Consider the following 18,655-nt stretch of genomic DNA (forward strand, 5'->3'; position numbering starts at 1 on the left):
ATGAATCAGAGGTCAGCTGAAAATTAACTTGGATAATACCATAAAATCAAACAAAGCTTGCATAAAGTAATGTGTATAATTTATTTGTTTTATTTATTTATTTATTTTGTAGTATCAAATTATATATGAAACAAAAAAAATCCTCTCCATGTGAGTGAGATGGAGAGCATCAAAGCCTCCTAAATATGTACCATGGTATCTGAGGTTTAGAAACATTACCTGGTTCTAAAAAGTGTTTTCCAGTTAGTTCCAATCACATTTTCTAGATATGATTCAAGAGAATAAAAATTCTGAGTCAGGGCTAGAGTCATACACAGGGATAAAATAAAAATGTCACAGAACAAGGAAAATATATTCAAGTTTTCCCAGGAGGAAAAAAAAAATAGCCTCACCTGGGGAGAGGCCTGACTGCTCTAAAGAAATGTTACATAACATAGTATCCACGGAAGAACTAGCATAGATGATTTATGGAGCCTGAGGGAGATACAAAATACACTGAAACATAAATATATGAGCAGGTGGAAAATAGTCCCGAATATGAAAATAGATGAAGGTGAATGAGAGAATGCCTTTCATTATGTATCACCAGTTAGAATTTAATGGAAATCCAATACAGAATCTTCTTTAGATGGAACAGTAGAATTTAAAAATAGAACCTAAGACAAATAGAAAAGAACTATTCATGTTAGGAGGAAAAAGACTCCCAAGAAGACATTGTTCATGAATACCTTCAGATTTTATTTTATGGTCATTAGAATATAAAGATCTGTAATTAGAGGAAGAGACGGGTAAGTCAATAGCAAGATGTCGTGTTTAATTTAGAGCTTTGACATTACATAGCCTTACTCTGTGGGCTGCTTTCCAGGGAATGGTTTTAGTTCTGCAAATACAATGCTTCTGTATTTGGTATAATATGTGACAATGTTCCTAAAATAAAGAAATACTACTGCTACCCCTGAATGGCTTCGAATAGAATGATTTCACATCTTTTTAAGTAGGTAAATAAATAATACTCAAACATGCTTCAAATGATAAACTTTATTGTGTTTTGGAAATATAAAAAGATCTGGAGAATCTGACTAGTGGATTCATATAGAATATGTGTCTTGGCTAATTAATGAATATGCTCATATAACATGAAGGACCATGAATTACTCTAAGGGGATGGACATTTCTAAAACATTCTGGATTTTCCTAATGGCTTCAATATACTTTATTTTTTATTTCTTACACTGATTTTTCAGGGCGATTTAAAATGAGAAATAGATTTAAAATGATAAATATACCCCTAGAAACTATTATTCTACATTTCTGTAAGCCCACATGCCTCTTCTAATGATGATCTTTATAAACAATTAGACTGTTATAACAGAAATGGTGTCAGTGTTCAGTTAAATTGCATTTAACTATGATATTCCATTGTTCTGGAGGCACAACTGCTTGACATACTGTCAAGTAAAATTGCTCAATGGTACCTGAGGAAGAAACTGATCAATAATATCATATTAGTGCTGATATAGTGATTTCTTCCTTAAAGATGTGTAACAGATGTGCATTACTAAAAATTGTTATTACTCGTAATATATTTTAGTTCTGTAGCTTTTAAAAAATTATTTTATTTATTTGAGAGGGAGAGAGAACCAAAGTTAGCACAAGCAGGTGGAGGGCCAAAGGGAGAGGGAGAAGCAAACTCCCCCACTGAGTCAGGAGCCAGAGAAAGGAGTTGATGGGGCTCAGTCCTCAGGATCTGGAGATCACAACCTGAGCCCATGTCACACACAACAGACTGAGCCACACAGATGCCCCAGTTCTGTAGCTTTTTGGAAAGAGACAGATCTGGGTGTCAGGAAATCTCATTCCCTGTCCCCTCCTCCACACACACAAATACTTTTTTATAACTTAGTAGAAAGTTGGCTCAGCTGGTCCCAGTTAGTTCAGAGCATAGGTTGAGTCTAGCTGCTAATTCTAGAGACTCTTCTTTGTCAAAAGTCTCCCTCCTCTACTGGGGAGCTTCTATTGTTGCTTAGTCACATAGAAGTTTCTCACCAACTGTCCCTACAAATATGACGAGGATTATGGGGAAGGATTCCTTTTAGCTGAAAAGTTGACTTTAATGCAGACAGTCCATCTACATCTGGAATAAGCTGTGCAATGATATAAGTCTGGTAAATTAGGTGCTTCATTACCTCTCTGCTAGGAATTTTTTTTCCCAGTAAATCTTATTTTATATCTGCATGTATGACTTTAATGGTGAGTCTTGGTCCCTTCAGGCTGCTATAACTAAAATACCGTAGACTAACTGGCTGAAACAACTATTTATTTCTCACAGTTCTGGAGGCTGGAAAGTCCAAGATAAAGGCATTATAAATGGAGTTATTGTCTAGTGAGAAACCTGCTTCCGGGTTCATAGATAGCCATCTCCCTCCTGTGTCCTCACATGGAAAAATGAGAGAACACTTTGGGGTCCTTTTGTAAGGGGACTAATCCCATTCATGAGGGCTCCATCCTCATCACCTAGTCACCCCATAAAGACCCCTAGTACCATCATATTAGAGGTTAGGATTTCAACACAGAAATTTGGAGGAACACAAAAATTCATTCCATAACACATGGGTTTCCATATCTACTGTGTAAGATAGGTTTTGACCATAAAAGTACACACTCCGGTTATATCAATGCTATTGGATTGTAAAATAGTGTCTATCCAACCTCCACTCACCACACCATAGTGGAAGACATCCCTTCTAGGGGCAGTGGCAGCAGGTTATAGGGAGTGCTGCTGACCAAGTTCTGCAAGTATCCAAGGGATAGGGCAGCTATAAAGTGCCCAGCTTAGCATCTTCCAAAAAGGCAACTGAGAAAATTGTTCCAAACCTTATAGAGAGCAGCACAGGTGTGATGGCTGCTAGCCCCACAACAAGTATGGTAGCAATAGGATATGCTAACTAGATTTCATCAAAACTTCAGAATAGTTTGCTCCAGACCCTAAGGGTGATAAAACAGCAGCAGAACACTCTGCCAGTCGCCAAAACCCTCAAACAGGAGGCAATTTGAAAGAACATTAAGAAATGTAAAGCAAACAATGTCCCTAAAGAAAGACTTGCTACCAAAGGAAAACCCTGCATTGTAAGACCAGTAGCAGAGAAAAAGAAGGCCAATTTAGAGCTCAGGAAAGGTCCTGCAAGAATACATGAACTTTATGGCTGACGGTTGAGGGAAATGATAAGATCAAAGGGACAGTGAAGATCACAGATATGAACATTCAATGCACAGCAAAGCAGATGGCCTGATGCAAAAATTTGGAATGGGCTTGGCTACTCCTTTAGAGCAAAAAGTAAATAAGTCAATATGTGGACTTCTGAGAATTAACAGGATAAATGAGTCAGAGATGAGAACCAGGTCAGGGAACAGATCTCAGTTCTTTTCATGGGAGAGGAGATGCTCAAAATATTACTGAACTAGCTAGATGTTGAGAATGACATGGCTCTTAGTTTACTCTGTGTGTATTGTCCTTGTTTTCCTTTTGTTAAGCTATAAAATTATATAAATATTCTAGGTGCAAGATGGCATAGACATGTTGTTTGGTTACAAGCATTATAGGGTCTGTTTTTGCTGCTATGAAAGTTGGAAAATTTATGAAACCAAGTGGTCTGTACTCATAAAGCTTGCTAATATTGACAATTATGATAATGTTTCATTCCAGAAGAAGAAAATGTAATGGTCTCATTATGGATTGAATTGTGTCCTATACAAATTCATATGTTGAAACTCTAATCCCCAGTACCTCAGAATGGAATCGTAACTTGCAGATGGAATCCTCAGAAGTAATCAAGTTAAACTGAGATAATTAGGGAGAGCCAAATTCAATATGACTGTATTGGTCTATTCAGGACTGAATAATTAAAGGGTTGCTACCCTTTAGAAACACATACAACAATTTATTCATGAATTTAATCTTTGTATAACACTTATAAATGACTATGTGAAGTGACACATGTAGAGAAAACCTTCTGGATATACAAAGCCAATTAAGCCTATTAGTCATCTTCTATTCTACAGCCCACTAAATCCATGTTGTAAGCCATCATAATAATGGAACAACCAAAAAGGATGATAATGGCCAGTTAGAAATTTTTCTGACTTACGTAACTGTCACTGGGCCAGCCTTTTCAATGATAACTTTTGTAAGACCAACTGATCCCATTCTAGTCAGTGATTTAAAATGACATATGAGGGGCGCCTGGGCGGCTCAGAGGGTTAAAGCCTCTGCCTTCAGCTCAAGTCATGATCCCAGGGTCCTGAGATTGAGTCCCGCATCGGGCTCTCTCCTTGGTGGGGAGCCTGCTTCCTCCTCTCTCTCTCTGCCTGCCTCTCTGCCTACTTGTGATCTCTCTCTGTCAGATTAATAAATAAAATCTTAAAAAAAAATAAAAAAAAATAGAATGACATACGAACATACACACTTAGCTGACTTTCTATGCATCCAAGAGTCAGGTAAGGAACAACTGTGAGAGGAAATAGTTAAGTGCTAAAGCGATACTTCTACTTTATAGTGCCTTTTTTAACCTCGATAGATAGATAGATAATATTGCTCAGATGAGGGACATCCAATGAGCATGAACGATGACACAAACTTTGCTTCAGGTGATTCCACAGCCACTGCACTCTGTCTCCAGATGTTATTCATGGTGACAAAAAGATAATTATTGGGTTTCTATAGAAGTTATCACTCCAGCAAAAGGAAAGGAAATATTCAAAAATGCATGGCAGTCAATCTTGAAAAGTGGAAGGAGACCAGGCAGAGGTTGTAAATATCTCTCTCCTTCTCTAACAGGCAGGGACAAAAAGCTCTAGTCAACCCTTGATGATTTTCCCAGGCAATAACTCATAAAGTAACTTCCTCACAGTGTTAGATAGGTCACTTCCCACCTGATTCAGTTATATGAGACTATTTATTCTCACATCACAGAAAATGTCTCAATTATCTCTATGACCTGAAGTGACAACAGAGATAAAGGGAACAGGGGATAAGAAATACTTCCATAAGCATTGAGGGCTACACTAGGAAAGGGTGGATCTAGAGTCTCTTGGAGGCTAATTTACTTCCCTCTTTTGGTGGTAAAGCGTCAGTAAAGAGCTGACTCAGTAGTTTGACCTGGCACAACACAAGAATGGGTTAATATCAGGAACTGCTATTGGACATTTCTTCTATCAGGCCTCCTTTTCAATCAGAAAACTTCTATTTTTTACATGTTTATACAACTATTTCCTATCAATTGACCCAGTAAATATGTAATTAATATAGGAGGACTCTCTACGGAAAAATTGGCCATGGTGGATACAGTCTATCTATACTAAGACTAAACTATGGGCTTAGGGTTAATTTTGAGATTACGAAGTTCTACTTAAAAACTTCAGGCATGTAAATATTTCCCCAATAATATTTTTTAAACCCACACTATATATAACTAGTCATGCTCATCTGTAACCCTTCAGTATAATTTTATTCTAGGACATCATATAATACTCATAATTATTATAAGTTTATATATTAAAAAGAAATGTTTAATATGCTAACATTATTTTAAGTAGTTAGTGTGTTGGAACTCTCTAAAATAACATTAATGCATTCAATCATACTTTGAAATCTGTTGTATAACTACATGTGTATTAATGAAAATGTATTTCTTGACATTTTGATTAAATCTCAAAATGCTTATGGACTTTAATACTAGCGTTATCAATAAATGCTTTTTGGTGTAGAAAAAAAGTCAAATTGATTTGATAATATATTCTTGATAATTAAGATTATGCACAGTAAAAAAAATAAAAAATGAAATGTCACCCAATCTTGACTTGAAATTCAAATTCGGATTCTTTTTTTCTCCCCAAATTGTTTGTAACTCTAGCACATTTTATGTTCAAACAACTTTAAAGTATTTTTTTCTTAATAAGCAAACTATTGGCAATGGAATGTAATGAGTTTCAGTAAAATTTCCATATATAGCCTGGTCTGGGGCAGGCCTAGTAAGGGATCCCACCCTCCTTTCCCATGGGGCTATATTTCCCCTGTCCTGGGGAATCTACACCTCCCTGGTCAGACATGGAAGAAATAAGAGCAAAGCTTGCAGAGATTGCAGAGAGAAGACAGAAGGAAGCTGCATCTTGGGACATTTTGGTTGTTTGATCTGTGGAAGTAGAGCAAGAAAAAGAAACAAAAAAATAGAAAACCAAATCACTGCCTCTGAGCCACCACCAGAAGGTTAGGTGTGCAGTTACTTAAGCATAACATGAGTGGAAAAGTTTCCTGCCAGTAACTAATAATATCTGCTATCTCATCTTAATTTCTTCTCTTTGAATAAATGAATACTCAAACTTTGTAATTTTAGTGCCATTAAATTCAGTCCCTGCTTTTTCAATATTGATATATTGAAAACGCTTTTGATTTTCAAACTTAGAAAATGGACAGACCTTTTATTAAGAACTTGTTTTCCTGCATTGGCTCTTCCTCTGGTAGTGGGTAATTTTTAGTAGTTAACACATGGACCCAAACAGTGTGTGGGTGTGCGTCTGTGTGTTATACATAATGTATTGCATGCAAAAAGTCTGCATACATCTCAAACATTAAAGTTTGTGATTGTATTTTGTCTTCTTTACAAAATGACCTAGCTATATTTTTCTGCTTAGCCTTGGATCTCTTTTTATTTCATTATCTGTGAAGGCTTTTGCTTAAACTTACGGACTTCATGTGTTTAAACATCATCTTGAAAAATCATTTGAAGAGCTTATGTGAAAGAACATTGTAAATTTTTTAACTTATTAAGTAATGAATATTTGTAGAAAATGTCAAATTGCTTCTAATTTATTTTCTAATTCTGTGACTTAAAAAATTAGCAGTGTTTTACATTGCAATAAAGTGGGGGATTTTGCTTGCTGAAGATAAATTCTGTATGTATTTTTATAGTGAAAGCTATACAAAGTAAATTTTAAAATATCAAATAAATGATTTCTTGGCTAAGACATCAATGGAATGTGATGAGGTAAGACTTACAAAGAGTATATATTGCATAACTTCATTTATAATTTTTATAAATTTAGTAATTTTATTAATTAATTTATTATTAAATTAAGTTTTTATTAAAATAAAATTTTATAAATTCTGTAACTTTAATAATAAAAATATAAATTTATAATGGAAAAAATTGTCGGCATGGTGTTTGTCACTTGGAGGATGGAACCGGGATTGATTTGGAAGGAGTATTAGACTACTTTCTGGGACAATGATAATATTTTATACTTTGATGGGATTTGGTTACACAGGTGAAATCTTTAGTCTAAAGTTAGACAATGTACACTTAAGTGTTTTGCATTTCATTGTATTTCCAAAGAAAATAAATACTGAATTTTAATTAACAACAATGCTGTACTTAGAAGGAAGTTTGCTGATATCTGCTATTTACCTTAAAATGCATCAAAAATAAGATGGACTGATAGAAGGGTATTTAATAGCAGAATCAAATTAGTGAGCATATAGGTGTTCACTGGAAAATTCTTTTAACTTTGTATTTCTAAAAAAAATTTTATCAAGTGTTGGAAAAATATCATGAAATAAGATAAAGTAAAAATTTGAATTACCAGATGAACACAAAACGTATTGACACTTAAGAATAATATACAGGGGTGCCAGTCAGTTGAGCATTCCACTCTTGGTTTCAGCTTAGATCATAATCTCAGGATCCTGGATTGAGCCCCAAGTTGAGCTCCACACTCAGCACAGACTCTGGTTGGGGTTCTCTTTCCCTCTTCCTCTGCCCCTTCCCCCATGCTCTCTCTCTCTCTCTCTCAAATAAATTAATAAATCTTAAAAAAAATAATATAGAATATGGGGCACCTGGGTGGCTCAGTCATTTAAGCATCAGACTCTTGATTTGGGCTCAGATCATGGTCTCAGGGTTGTGAGATCCAGTCCCATGTGGGGCTTTGGGCTGAGTGGAGAGTCTGCTTGAGATTCTTTCCCTCTGCCCCAACCCCTGCTCATACTATCTCTTTCAATAAATAAATAAATCTTTAAAAAAGAAGAAGAATATGTAACTAACAAGATAAACACCTAGCTACATAGCTGTGGAGAATACCAACAATGCCTTATAGGATGGAGATTGAGTCTAATTGTTATAAACAATATGGAAACTATTATTAAAATGAGAAAAACCTAAGGTACAAGGACTTAAGATTTGTGGGGTGTACCAAATTTTCCAATCTCAGAACTTTTCTCAAAAGAAACATAAAAGAGGTGATTCTTTAAAATAATATACTCTGCAGAATACTAATGTAAAAAAAAATACATGAAGTCTAAAGAGAAACAGAGCAAATGGAATATTCAATTATTTTCTAAAAATTGCACTTGCCCCTAATCTGATTCTCTTCAGAATGTAATAAGCTCCATGTTACCAAAAGTATTCAGCACATCATTGAAATTTTTCAGTAGTATAGTGAAACAAGTAGGCCAACATAGAACGTAACATTCTCAAGTTCCCAGCTTTTAAGACTTCATGTTGTGATTCATGGCTATTCTTTTCTTTAAAATGATATTGTCTTATTGTTTAACAGCTACATTTTCCATTTCATAAATTAATTAAAGCAGCTCCTATAAATATCCCTGTTAAAATCTCTTTGTCCCTCCGCTAAATTAAACCAATTAAAAGTAACCAATTCTCATATTCCTTATTTCAATCTTCAGAATGTTTTCAAAATGTTCATTTGGGACTATGGAGTACATCCTAACTTCAATTTAAATTGTTACTGGAGCTCTCCACCACTGTGCTTGTCCTCTTTCTAGTTCTCTATATATCAGTGTATCTATATTCAACTCTAACTTCTTTATGCAGATTGCTTTTTATATGTTGAACAAAAAATTTGTATCACTTGAACAAATTTTGAACAATAAATAATCAGATATCACTTGAGTGAGTCACAGGTCTTATTTCTTGAGATTTTCTTTTAATAAGATTTATTTAAGGGGTCTTGTAATTTGTATTTTGGGCATTCATCATAGATTATCCTGATTAACATAACTCTTTAAGAGACATTGTTTTTAATGAGTTCTAAAATAATTTCCTCTGATCTTTGTTACCTAATATTACTCACAAATGCCTGTAGGAGTAGACTCATTGGCTTAAGTTATATATATTTCTTAATACCTTAATTTAGAAAAGACTATTAACTAAATAACTCATTTATGGGGCGCCTGGGTGCCTCAGTGGGTTAAAGCCTCTTCCTTCGGCTCAGGTCATGGTCCCAGGGTCCTGGGATCGAGCCCCGCATCAGGCTCTCTGCTCAGCAGGGAGCCTGCTTCCCTTCCTCTCTCTCTGGCTGCCTCTCTGCCTACCTGTGATTTCTGTCTGTCAAATAAATAAATAAAATCTTAAAACAAAAAAAAAAAACTCATTTATTATGATTTAATGTGTGGAAATAAGCAGAAGAGAATCATATAAGACATATTGGTTCCAAAAGAATTCACATAAAAAAGTTATTTAGACCCCACTCCTTCTCAAATCAAACTCTCGCAAGATTCCTAAAAAGAAAAGAAAAAAAAGAAGAAGAAGAAGAATTGAAATAGGTGAGTTTGCCAGGAATGGATAGAAGTGAGGCTGGAATTTCTTAATAAGCAATGCTAATAAATGTTAACATCACATTAACTACAAATAATAACTCTAGTCAAAAGATACCTGTATGACTTTGCTGCCTAAAACATCAAAAATTCTGTTGTAGAACACCTGGGTGGCTTAGTTGATTAAGCCTCCAACTACTGATTTTGGCTCAGGTCATGATCTCAAGGCCCTGTGTTGGGCTCCATGTTCAGTAGAGAGTCTGCTTAAGATTTGCTCTTTCCCTCTCCCTTTGCCCTACCTCCTGCTCTCTCTCTCTCAAATAATAAATAAATTAAAAAAAGATTCTGATGTTGTGCTCGCTTGTACATTTTAAGGGCACATTTAAATTGTATCAAAATAGAAATTTACATATACCATATGTAATCATAACCATGAAAGTCTATAATTCAACAAGATCAAGTTTTGGGAAAGGTCATCAGAATCAAATTGTGGGGCATAATTTTATAGTTGAAGTCAGTGTAAAGGATAGTATTTTACTAGAAGGTCATCATGGAAAACAAATCTAAGAACTAAATTTGTTTGCCTATTGGAGAACTAGAAGTAGGGAGAAGATGAAATGGGATAATATTGGGGGTAAAATGAAGAAGCAGATAAGATTAAGTTAATAAAGCTAAGAATTAGGAACCATGATAGAACAAGGCACCTAAAATAACAAGGTGAAAGTGAGGTCCAGAGACAAATATGAAGAAATTAGTTTATGCCAACATACATGTTTTTGTCTTTTTTTTTTTTAAGCCCTGAGTATTTTATCCTTTATTGCTTTTCTCTCTTCCCTAGGGCAGATTAATTTCACATTTCAAGTATTTAAGGAAAATGACATAGTTTTATTGTATATTGATTTCAATAAGTCACTAGACAAAATTTCTCATAGTAACTTCAAGGGAATGATTGAATAACAGAATCTTGAGGACCAAAAGGTGGAATTATATCTAACTGTGTGATTAAGTTTTTTAAAGTTGATTATTATAATGAAGCTATGCTAGACAAAAGATTCTAGAGATAGTATCTAGTAAAAATACAAGAGAAGACTCAAAGTCTGTATAATATTTACTATGTGTTTAATTTAGATGATAGCACAGAAAACAAGTTTAAAATTTGTGGTTGAGATTGATTTGGTAATATTAGCCAAAGTATTAAATGAAATAATTAATACTAATAACATCTTTATCAAATAGAAAACTAATATCAAATGAACAATAAAATTATATGTATAAACCTGAAATTAGTATCTTCCATCTAAGATGAAAGAGTGAGTTGACAAATTTCAAAACACTTTAACCAGGTTGGTAAACAGTTTATGTAAAATAGTTATCTTAGTTGTCATCTCATTACAAGACAATAAAACTCACATGACCTTGAAGGAGGCAATCTGAATCATTATTGTTTGTCTAGTACTAACCACACTTATCTGTCTGAGAAGTACACTTTAAAAGATTACTAAAGGGGAGCCTGGATGGCTCAGTAGGTTAAAGCCTCTGCCTTCGGCTCAGGTCATGATCCCAGGGTCCTGGGATCGAGCCCCGCACTGAGCGCCACATTGGGCTCTTTGCTCCACAGGAAGCCTGCTTGCTCCCCCTCTCTCTCTGCCTGCCTCTCTGCCTACTTGTGATCTCTGTCAAATGAATAAATAAAATCTTAAAAAAACAAAAGATTACTAAAAATTGTACTAAATACTGGAGTCAAGAAGGTGATAAAGAATGATGAGAGGACTGTCAGCTGTGTCATATAAATAAAGGTGGTTGGAATTAGAGTTGTTTAGCAAAAAGAAGAGAACTGTTTGAGTGAGGGAGAGACATTATCTCAGTCTTAATTTTCTTACATTCCTCAAGCTTATTAGTATGCAATGCACTAATAGCTCTTTCTCTGATTACTTGACAACACATGTAGTCTTGCTGTTCAAGTTGTCTTAGAATCATTGATCCCAACATCACAGTGTAGATGGATTTGAAGGGCTGTCATGTGAAAGAAGTAGGTTTCTCTTTTTACTCCAGCAAGCAAAAGTAGAATAAATGTTTAGATAAATCAAGTAGATAGATGTTTTTCTCTATGTACTGAACAATTATCTAACAATTCAGATTATTATCAGTAATATTTAAGCAAAGGCAACATACATAATCATTTTTAATCATATGATATAAAGTGGATTCTTATTTTAAAAAGAAAGTAGACTCACTAACAAGCATTAGCATCCATTTCAAATCTCAGATTGTAATATTTTAATTTGGTAAGAAAAATTTGCCAAATAATTTTTAATTTACATTGAAATATTACATTAGTCACATAGTCACAGTAATAGGCTTTTTGATAAAAAATGATTCCTTTTAGTCTCTTCATTTTCTATTTTATCTGTACCTCATTCAATGGACAGATACTCTTAGAATTGATATTATTTTCCTCTATTTTACTAACATCCAGAATATAGTATTTACTGACTTGAATCACTCTGTTGAATTAGAGATGAGAAAAGAAACTTCATGTCCTCAAAATTAATCTACATTCTTGGAACCATTTTGAATAAGATACTCCCCAAATAATAATGACACAGTACCTACTTGATTCAGAAAGAGAAGCACATGAACTCATTACACACGGGTTAATTCATCATCTGACAGAAACTGGGCCCTAAGGAAGTTAAACTTGAGGGTTCTAGGGTAGGAAGTATTACCTAAGAAAGGCAAAGTCAGTCACGGTGTTAGTGTTGAGACTGTCTCATTGGCTTGAGTGTTGTTAAAGCTATGTATCTAGTAGGAAAAATTGAGGCAAACTTAGTTAGCACCACAATTTTAGCCTAGTCTTGTTTATAAAAATTAACAGACATGGTAACAATTTTATTGTGGAAAGAACACTTAACATGAAATTTACTCTCTTAACAAATTTTAAATACACAAAACAAAACAAAAAAATGTATTGTGAACTATACACACAATGTTGTACAGAAGATCTCTAGAACATATCCATCTTACAAAAATGATACTTTATGCCATTGAACAGCAACCTCCTATTTCCTCTTCCCCCTAGCTCCTAAAACCACCATTTGACTCTTTCTATGAGTTTGACTATTTTAGATATGTCATATAAGTGGAATCATGCTGAATTTTTTTCTTCTGTAACTGGTTTATTTCACTTAGCATAATGTTCTCCAGATTCATTCATGTTGTCACAGATGGCAAAGTTTTCTCCTTTTAAAAGACTGAATAAGGGACATCTGGGTGGCTCAGTTGGTTAAGGGACAAACTCTTGATTTCAGCTCAGGTCATGATCTTAAAAACATAAAATCAAGCCCTGTGTTGGGCTCCAAAATGGGAAATGGGTGTGGACCCAACTTGGGATTCTCTCTCTCCCTCTCCCTCTGCATCTCCCCTACCTCCATGTGTATGTGTGTGCTTCCTCTGTCTTTCTCTCTAAACAACAACAACAACAACAAAAACCTGAATATAAGATTCCATTGTATTATACACCACATTTTAAATACATTCATTTATTTAGGGACAACATGTAGGTTGTTTTGATATCTTGGCTCTTATGAATAATGCTGCAGTGAACATGGAAATCCAGATACTGCTTTGAGTTCCTGATTTCAATTATTTTGGATATATACCCAGAAGTGGAATTGCTGGGTCATATAATAGCTCTATTTCTTTTTTTCTTCCTCCTTTTATTTTTTAAACTTCCATAGTGTTTTTCATAGTATCTGCATCAATTAGCATTTCCACCTATAGTATACAAAGGTTTTAATTTCTTCCCATCCTCACCAATGCTTGTTATCTTTTGTTTTTTGAAGTAAACCCACATTCATACTGTCAACTAATCTTCAACAAGTGTGTCAAAAATAAACAATGGGAAAAGGATAGTCTTTTTAAAAAATGGTGTTGGTGAAAATGGATATTCACATATGAAAGAATGAAATTGTATCTTCATGTTATATTATACACAAATATCAACTTAAAATAGATTATAAGACACCGAACTGCAAAAGTCACAGAAGACATAGGGGAAAGCTTCATGACATTAATCAAGGAAATAATTTCTTGCATAAACACCAAAACTACAAGGAACAAAAGTAAAAAGAGACATGTGGGAGGACTTTAAACTAAAAACCTCTGCACAAAAAAGAAACAATCAATAGAGCAAATAAAAGATTCTGTGTTCAAACATATTTAAGATCCAATAGATTCTTTTTTCCCACAAGCCCTTGGAAAGACACAAAGCACATTAGCATATGAAGTCCTGAAATAAAGAAACCCTTTATATATAGCTATCTCTACATTTCATAAACTTTATTTAGTAAAGCCCCAGAAATATATCTATTAAACTTCTAAAAAATTAGTCACACAATCCAAAAGTACACATGGGACCATTTTTTTTCTATTAAAGAGATAAGAAAATCTTTCAGTGTGAGGTCAGAAAATCTCGAATAGCACTGCATAGGCAAAAAGCCTAAGTCGCCAATAAAAAAAAAAAATCTCATTTGAAGAGCAATTTATACTTTTGATAATCCTCAAGAAAATGAGTCTCATTCATTCTAAACCAGGGAGAAAAATACTCCCTCTCCTTTTTATAAGTGAGGCAGTAATGTCAGAAAAATTAAGTAATGTAACCCAGATCCTCCAGCCTGTATACTGAGTGTTCATCCACATCACTGTAATATGCAGTGTATAATCCATAGAATTGTTATATTTCTGATTTATCTTATATGAGGTACTTTTTTTTTCCTTCTTTTAACCCAAACCCTCTTTTACAGAAGTGTTGACATTTTAAAGCTGCTCTAGTTCAATTCCATTTACTGCATCAGTGCCAATTTCTCCAATTAGTCTGACAACACATGTAGTGTCAGTAGTCAACTTGTCTTGGAATCATTGATCCCAAGACCAACGAATAAGTACTGCTGATCTTCAAACCAGTGATCAGAATGGACTTCCTAATTATGGTTGTCCTCTTTCCTTTTTATCTGTATGACACAAGCATCCTTAACAGACTTGAGTCATCTGCCTAGAAACTGTTGTCATTACTCATTAGAATTTCACATCCAAGAGGTGTAAACAAGTCTGGATTCCATCTTTAGACTAAAAAGCCTTAGGAACAATTTCTTCTTCACATTGCTGTGTTTAAAATTATCTTTGTCATTTTATTTAATATTTTACAACTAGCTTTTTTTCAAAGAGGAAATAAAGTCATTTCCTATGAAATTACACATACACAAAATTCCTATAAAACTTTATCTTTTTCTATAAATTTACAAAGTATACTTTGATCTCCATCTATATATCATGACACATTTAGAAATGATGATAATTTGACAATTATGTAGTCTACCAATAAGTTTTTAATACCTCCATGTACACTGTTACAGTACTATTTCTCTGGAGTTCTAAGTAAATAAATATTGAAGAAATGTGCACTGCAATTGAATAGTTCTTTTGTTTTCCCAGATTTAGTTACTTAATTGGCCATGGTTATAACCATTTAAATTACTAGTTAGGTTAAAATCCAAACTCTAGGAGTTGCTTTCTTTCAGTATGAAGTAACTTGAACGCTTCTCAATGCTTCTCAGATCTTTAGAGTTCTCCAATTCAGTAGATTACCAAGATATTATTTCTCTCTTGTTGCCTGACTTTTGGCCTTTTCAGTGCTCTTTCACACCACTAATAAAGGATGAACAGAAGAGATATTACACTTAAATTAGTCTACTTATTATTCAGTCACTGAGTCAGCAAGGACCGGCAGGGAGTCCACAGCATACAAATTATAGCAATTTTCTCCTTCGTAATCACTTAGTGAGAGGAAAGCTGAAATTTTTTTCAAGCTATACTATAATCATTATGGTTTTTATGAATTTTAGCTATGTATATTCTCTCTCCTCCAATGTGTATTGGTTATTTTAAATTTTTATTTATATCACTATGTTTAAGTGTAATTTCTCTTAGAAAATATGTCACCCTATGAAATTTGAAATATAATAATTTAGGTTCTGAATAAAGATGGTACCAGACTATCACCCCTTTATAATACCCCACATTATTTTCTGTTAAAACACTGATAATTTTTTTAATTTTAATTTTTAAAAATTATAACTTTACTGGAGTATAAAGAAAATAGTCAATAGCTGACACAGGCACTGTAGGGCTTCTGGTAAATACCACAATCGGAAATATTGCAATTCAGGGGCACCTGGATGGCTCAGTCTTATAAAAGTCTCCCTTAGGCATCTACCTTTGGCTTAGGTAGTGATCCCAGAGTCCTAGGACCAAGCCCCACATGGGTCTCCCCACTTACTCAGAGGGGAGGTTACTTCTCCTTCTCCCTCTGCTGCTCCCCCTGCTTGTGTTCTCTGGCTCTCTCTGTCTACTAAAATCTTTTTTTTTTTTTTTTTTAAGAAATACTGCAATTCAAAAGACATAATTTTGGACACACATATTTTTCATCCTGATACATGAAGAGTTTAGATTGCTAAGAAATATATGGGAGATGTCTTTTTATTGCCTTACTCACACTAACCCTTCACACCCAATTGCTCCAAGTCTCTTGAGGCATAAGCTGCACTGACTAGAAGAATCAGTCCTTTTGCCTTATAAGACTCCAGAATTATGTGCTGTCCATTCTGTCAAACATGAATGGTTTTACCTCCACTAGTGTTCAAAGATAACAAAGTATGGCTCAGTGGGATATACAATCCCCTAATATAAAGGACAAGAAGAGCTCTCGAAGCAGAGTATACATTTCTAAGCCCTATATTTGGAAAAAGAAGAAATTCCATCTGACTAAGAACAACTGAAGCAAAAACTACCCTTCAAGTGGCTAGACACCAGGTTGGAGAAAAGTTTTAAGAAAACCCTATTTTAGTACAGCATAGTTCCACTAGTGATTCATTTACCAGACCCTGGAAAATGCATAAGGACATCCTCTGGCAGCCACCTTTCAACTCTTATTCACAAGGAAAAATTCTTCTCTATCCACATAAACCATAAATAAGGGCAAGAAATTTTCAAGGCACATTTGGCTATAATGTAGTGTTTGGGTGGAATTCATCTTAGTGGAAAGACTAAGTTTTGAAACAAAAATACCACTAGCCTGTGGGTAAAACAAAAACAAAAATAAACTTGCTTCCTTCTTTCTCTCTCTGAATTTCTATATCTATAAGATCTATATCCAAAGACTATATATAGTGGAGCACCCTGAAGTGTTTAGGAAAAAAGTTCTTAAACTATTAAAAACCTCTCTTTTATGACCTCAGTAGGAAACAAGATGATATTTCTTTTATGACTCAAGAATAGGAGGTCTCAAAGGAAAGTTTAGGAGTTTGAAAGTTTAGGACTGAGAAAGTCTAAAAATAATAAAGGGCTTAATCTAGTCTGCAAGTAGGTCTTTTTATTGTTGTTTATAAGAGAAAAGAAGTCATAAAACAATTTTGGGCATATAACTTCCAAATACAGATTGTAATACTCTATTCTCAAACTTTACTTACAAGCAATGTAACATCCGCTAACATTCTCTGAATGGTAGACAGTTCATTAAACTAGATGTCCCTACCAGGTGCCTTGGAGGCCTTGGTGCCCACCTGGTGCCTTGGTGCCTGCTTGCCTCAGTAGACACTAGTATGTTGGTTGGTTGGTTGGTTGGTTGGTCAAATATAAAATCATATTCCATTTAAAGATCCAGATTTTCCATCTCTCTTGAAAAATGAGAGTATCTGGCAATGTCAATACTGGACCTGCATTGCCACAAGGCAGACACCTGTCTGAGGTCACTGGTATGGCTCCTTAGATGAGTCACACCCACCCTACTCATAGCCACACTTCCAGGTCTCTTACACTCAGATTCTTTTGCCCATTACAAAAAGATCTAAGTTTAAATTTCTAAATTTCTAGTTTTTGTTGTATTTTAGCACAACATATTTTCAGGACAAATGTGTATACATTAATTAAAACTATAGCTTTTATTTTCTATGATATTGCCAGATATCTCCAATTCAAAAAATAAATCAATAGTTTAAATGGTTCACTGAGGCATAAAACAAAGAATTTTTTTAAAGATTTTATTTATTTATTTGAGAGAGAGAGAGGGAGAGCCCTTGTACAAGCAGGCGGAGCAGTAGAAGCAGGCTTCCCGCTGAGCAGGGAGCTGGACATGGGACTCCATCCCAGGACCCTGGGATCATGACCTAAGCCAAAAGCAGATGCTTAACCAATTGAGCCACCCAGGCACCCCAAACCAAAGAATTTTTAGCATACAAGTTCTGTTAGGCAAGAATGAGAATTTCTAGAAATTTATTTTTTATTCTTTTGAGATTTGGTCAGAATGTGATGCCAATTAAGGCTGAAGGCAATCATATGGTCTCTGATGGATTTTTATAAAGAGAGTGAATTAAGTTAATAGTAGTTTATAACTGTGTGGTGAATCCTGTATCCTATGTTCTTGTTCAGTTGAACACTGACCTGAGGAAACCTGATTTACACTTTGTTAAGGATTAAATGTCCCATAAGTTGAGTGGTCACAGCACACTATCCACATTGGTAATCTTGGTGTGATAGGTTATGGGTGATTTTGCTTCACTGGAAATGCCTGTATTCTGTGTATTCTATTCACACCGAGTATATATTCATCATGTAATCATATGAAATAAATATTTTTTCTTAATTTTATTTTTATATACTATATATTGAAATATTTTTGTATTATTGTCTGATCAAATTTTATGACCTAAGAAGGTAGTAGTAGTCATGCTTCACATTTGACTTTCGAAGTTAGTCAAACTTAAAGACAGACAGTTTCACATGTTCATAATAATGCAATTAATCTGGCCTCTACTATTTTTTTAACAATAAAAAATAATAATTAAAATAAAGAGAATTTTTTAACTTTTAATATCAATCTTGACACCAAATTTTTAAACTATTTTTTAACTATTTTTAACAATAAAAAATAAAAATAAATAAAAAACTTTTAAAATCAATCTTGACACCAAAATTTTTAACTATTTTTAAACTATT

General features: G+C 34.3%; 1 pseudogene; it reads left to right on the plus strand.

The window, feature by feature from the left end:
- The first annotated feature begins 6,052 nt into the window (after window positions 1-6,052).
- LOC111146979 lies at window positions 6,053-6,267 on the plus strand (annotated as a pseudogene).
- The last annotated feature ends 12,388 nt before the right edge of the window (window positions 6,268-18,655 follow it).

The sequence above is a fragment of the Enhydra lutris genome, unplaced genomic scaffold (assembly GCF_002288905.1).
Source record: "Enhydra lutris kenyoni isolate GAN:26980312 unplaced genomic scaffold, ASM228890v2 scaffoldscaffold2, whole genome shotgun sequence".
NCBI lineage: Eukaryota > Metazoa > Chordata > Mammalia > Carnivora > Mustelidae > Enhydra > Enhydra lutris.